The sequence below is a fragment of the Olea europaea genome, unplaced genomic scaffold (genome assembly GCF_002742605.1).
Source record: "Olea europaea var. sylvestris unplaced genomic scaffold, O_europaea_v1 scaffold1201, whole genome shotgun sequence".
NCBI lineage: Eukaryota > Viridiplantae > Streptophyta > Magnoliopsida > Lamiales > Oleaceae > Olea > Olea europaea.
In genome coordinates, this window is record NW_019229430.1 from 62,151 (window position 1) to 67,421 (window position 5,271).

A 5,271-nucleotide genomic window follows, 5' to 3' on the forward strand; every position below is an offset into this window, starting at 1 on the left:
AATGGGGCCTAACCACGGTACTAATGTTTGTGTAGATGAATATGGAAAAATTCATTTAACTGTGGGAGGCAATAGGTATTTAACTGAACTTTTCTTTTTGGGATTTTAGTTTGAATGCAAAATGGTATTGTTCTTTAGAGTCTAGAAATCATGTATGTTCGTTACGCATTTATGTCTAACCTGTTTAGAGTCCAACTCGAATTTCATTTTCTCTCTTTTCAACACTGTCCTCACATAGTTCTCCCCAAATTTATATGTATCGGTGAATTTGAATTTGCTGTCACCATGAAAAACACAGTATAAAGAAAAGTAGGAAAAAATTAAATACCATGATAACAATGTTGACATTCTGCTCTGTCATTCCATCACCTTCATACTCCAAAAGACACATCAAGAAAGTCTTTCGTTTCTTGGAATTTGCCTCCTATTCCTATTGTCGAGCCTCTACTGCACAAACTTGGAAGAAATTTTCATGGTTCTGGTCTTTATTATGTTCCTATTTTGGGAATTTGTTTAGCTATGTATTATGTTCATGGTTCTGTTCTTTACAATACACTATATATTGATTGGTTTTTAGCATTTGGTAGTAATTCCAAAGTTTGATTTTTAACTAAAGAGTTCATTTCGTCTTATATAAACTCAATCGCTCTATTGAATGTTGAATATTCATTGCTTGATTCTTAGGCTGTTTACCAACTAATTCTTGATAATAGACAAGACAAAAGCAACAATATATCTGATTCATAACAAAACATATGTGGTTTCCTATGCTGTCTCATTTCTCGACTCTTGTTAACTGATAATCGTCTAAAGAAATTACTTGTATTGGGTGGTCTTCTACAACAATTTAATCTCATTATGTATATCTTGTTATACTGGTCCACCTTACTAGAAATGTTAGGAATATGTGCACTTATACTTCTACACTCTACCTATAACTTAGTGTCCTTTTCTCCTTGCGGGTTTTCTTTCAACTATGTAGTGCAAAAGTCAAAAATGACATTTCGGACTTATTAAATATAACATCTGTGCTTAAGATAAATTTCACCTTCCTTTGGCTTCTATCTCAAAACCTATACCCGTTATCACATATTAGAAAAATACACTTTGTAGCCTTTGTTTTTAAATTTACCGTCAATCTGATGGAACAAAATACTTGGGCACTGATGGTCTAACATAACAAAGACACAAACATGGATTTAAAAGAACTTGGTTCAAGTTGGCACAATAGCTCACTCATCTTTGGAGTCATGTTCTCTTCTTTAAGTTAAATATGTAATTTCACCCTTTCAGATTAATTCTTTTTAAGTTATGGTCATGTCGACCTTGTATGCTTGCAAATTCATTACAATCTCGGCATCTCGGGCTGTAAGTGCTAATTTAAAGGCCTACTTGGGAGTGCCTTATTCTACGTTTAGTTTGGTACTGATTGACACAAAAAAGTCTTTGTGGTAAAGGTTTCAGGTAATAAAAGCTTCTTCTAAATCCTTAGAAATGTTTATTGTTTACAAATGATTTTGTACTAATGGTTGGTACCTACATTAGCAATAATATTCATGGCCAAAGAATAAAGATAATGAGGTGAAGCAAGCATGGAATACTGCCTCAACTGATCGGCTGCGAGATATATTTTGTTTGGTTAGAAAAAAGGCTAAAGAAAATAGTAGGTCTGAAAATGTAATTGATTGGAAGGGATATGGACCACCATGGTTAAGTGTAGAGCACTGAAATGACATAATTGATAAAAAGTGGAACAATGACGGATGGAAGAAGAAGTGTAAACTTGGCTGTGATAACCGACTGACTATAAAGTCAAGAACCATCACTAAGCACACTGCTGATTTAATAACAAACTGCAGGTTCAATAACAATTGCTGCCCACAGGCTGAGGCTAGTAATGTTTGACTTGCATGATGAAATTTCATATATGATTGACATGTTATATATGAGCATCTTATTATATATATTATACTCCTTTTATACCAAAATTTCATTCGTTCGAAGAGCTTTTTATATCCATTTTGTGTTAGATGTGGGAAAATCAGTATACTGTTTAAATTTCATTTTGGAAAAATCAGCAAGTTTTGTCTTCATTTTCAGCTTGTTCTGGCTGAAATCAATCTGGGAAAAGTCATCATGTTTTGTCTTTGTATTTAGCATGCTATGTCAGAAATTAAGTAAAAAAAAAAAAAAACCAGCATGACTGTCTTCACATTCAGCACGTTACTGGAAGTCTTCATTTACTTTGCAGAAGGTTTTAGATGCTCCAAAATATCAATTTTTGGCCTCTACACATTTTCCTTGCACTGATAGATTTTAACTAATTCTTTTTGTCTGCATCACTACTTCATATACATAAATCAAATGTCAACATTTTTTTTATCTAACTAATGATAGAGAAATCATGACTTCAATACAAGGAGTTTATACACATTATGCATGACATGTTGTTTGATTTATTCCCAATCAAGAATCTTTAAAAATTTGATCTTCATTTATTGATTGCTTTCAGCATGAGAAATTAAGTAAACCGCCTACTGCTTCACAGTTATTCGAACGTGTACACCGTTGAAACAAAGGAGAATGAGACTTTGTAGACAACAAGTCACGAATTGTGTGGGTAAGCAAAAATAAATTCAATTTTGCTTAGACTCTATGCTCTACATTTTATGTTATCAGCTAGCTATTCGTAGACAATAAACAGTGGTTGAATGATTACCTTCTTCTTGTTCTTCTTCTTCCGTTTTTTTATTAGATTTTAATAAAGAACGCAACCTTTCTTTTTTTAACCGAACACTTTTTTTGTCAAATGTTGAAGAAATACTACAATCCAAATATTCAAATAGTGTTAAGAAACATAAAAGTGAGTCCTCTCCTTGTTTTTCCAATTGCATACAACCCAGATCAACTTTTTCCATCCATTTGGGAAGGATGATTTTGGGATTCCATGCACATTGAAAAGAACTCATTTTCCTTTAACCATAAGCAGACATTGCTGCAATATCCAGTTGCCAAAATAACAAAATAAATTTCAAGATTTTTTCCATTGATAAGCTCAACACTGGCATGAGAATAATTCTTGATTTTAGGGACTATTTAGATTTCATCAGTTCTAATTTTCTTAGGGTCTAATGTATGTGTAATAAAGAACTTTATGTTGTATCTGCCAACTAACATAAGTTATATATTATGGCAACACTGAATGACTATCTATTACGATTTCAGGTCTAACGAAAATTGGTTGATAGCGCTGTTTAATCCTTTTTCATTCTTTGGCATTGAAATTTGATATAAATCAGCATGTATGTAGAAATGATTGGTGATGCAGAAAACATGTTTTGATAGTTACGGCTTGAATAACCCTTCAATTTTATGTTTTTGACTTGTCTGCATCCTGTGAATTGCAAAGACAATGGCATTAGCTACTGTGGTACTGAGAATAGGCTGAGCAATGTTACTAGTTTCACTTTTAATAAATGATAATTCATGCCTTTTTTCCTTTCATAAAGTTAAGCTGCTTCTTGTGTTACAGGAAAAATATGACAATGCAATTCAGGAAAAATATGGTTCAAATGTGTCACAACCTGAAATTGGCATTGAAGCATGGTGTGAAGCAACTCAAGTTCCTTGTAAAGGTGGTCGCTTATATGGGCTTGGTATTCAACGAAAATCTTTGCATAAGGATGTCACCTCATCTGGTTCACCAATGTTCCATATGATGGACATGCTGATTTCATCACTTTACAAGATGAATTTCATTCTGCTTGTGAGAAGATAGATCAGCTTACAAGGGAAAATGAGGGATTGCTTCAAAAAATGGAAGATGGTACGCGAGAAGAAGAGAAGAAGCGCATTGAGTTCGAACAAAGGATACTTCGAATGTTGGGAGAAAGGAATGGATCACAATATTAATCATTTGAGCACAATGATCTTCAATGGTTGGGCATAGAAAATGCTTATTTTGTTTATGAAAATTTACCATTGAATGTGTAGAACTTTCTTTTGCTAACTGATCAAGTGTATGATTTTAGCATTGACTTTTGAAATGGAAGCAAAATCGATCTAATTTTTGTAACTTTGGACCTTGAACTAATGGAATGAAAATATTTGTATTTCTTTTTTTGTTTATTTATGATTTTATGTTATATATTTTTGAATTTTATATAGTTTAAATTCACAGTAGAAATATATTAATATAATAATTAATGGAATTATTTTAAATTGTAATCCAAATTTTCGAACGAAAACAACGACGACAGGTTTGTAGCCATTTAGGAACAATTAGTTCTGTCGAAAATATGTTGGTAATTTGCGGCAGAAACAACAACGGTAGGTTTGTAGATATTTTGGAACAATTAGTTTTGTCGAAAAATATGTTGGTAATTAGCGAGGACAACCACAAATGGAAGGTTTGTAGCTATTTAGGTGACGAAAACAGCAATAGACTATTTGTAACTATTTTAGAGACAATTATATAAATCGTCGTTAATCACAAATGAATTAGTGACGACATTTTTCGTCACCAATTAGTTACGGCCATATTCCATTGGTGAACATCGATAGATTTTTTCGTCACTATCACCAACGATTATATATAATCCGTCTCTATTTTTACCGGTGGGCTATTTGCCAACGGATTTTACCGACTGTTTGATTTCGTCTCTAAAGGTGATTGCCGATGGATTTCGGGGCTTCAGCAACAAATTATTTCGTCTCTGAAACCGCATTTTCCTATAGTGTTTGTCAACCACATTTATTTTCCTTTGACTAGTCAACGACATTTATTTGTCAACCACATTTATTTTCCTTTGACTAGTCAACGACATTTATTTGTCAACCACATTTATTTTCCTTTGACTAGTCAACGACATTTATTTGTCAACCACATTTATTTTCCTTTGACTAGTCAACAATAAAATAATACGATGACGACGATAATCTTGTTTCTTCTTAAACACAGTAAACATTACTAGGGCAAAAAAGTCACCGGAATTCATAGACCCTTTATTTGCGTTAGACAATGACTAATATAACGTCTATGCCATATAATTGAGTAGTCGTTACCACGACATGTCATCTTCAGCTACTTCATCGAGCTCAGTGAATAAATCGTCTTGCTCGTCTAGAAGGTCTATCTCCACTTCGTCATCATCCACTTTCTTGGCTCTAAGAAAACTCTCATCTAGCCGGCCATTTCTACATACGAAGTTATGCATTCTCATCGTGGCCACGACCACAACAGTTTGTGCTCTCATATTGTAATCTCTATTT

General features: G+C 33.3%; 1 long non-coding RNA gene across 1 annotated transcript; it reads left to right on the forward strand.

The window, feature by feature from the left end:
- Nucleotides 1–1,933: 1,933 nt before the first annotated feature.
- LOC111374086 lies at nt 1,934–4,117 on the forward strand. The gene is made up of 2 exons (XR_002699072.1): nt 1,934–2,620; nt 3,533–4,117. It is a non-coding gene; the product is annotated as an uncharacterized LOC111374086 (long non-coding RNA).
- The last annotated feature ends 1,154 nt before the right edge of the window (nt 4,118–5,271 follow it).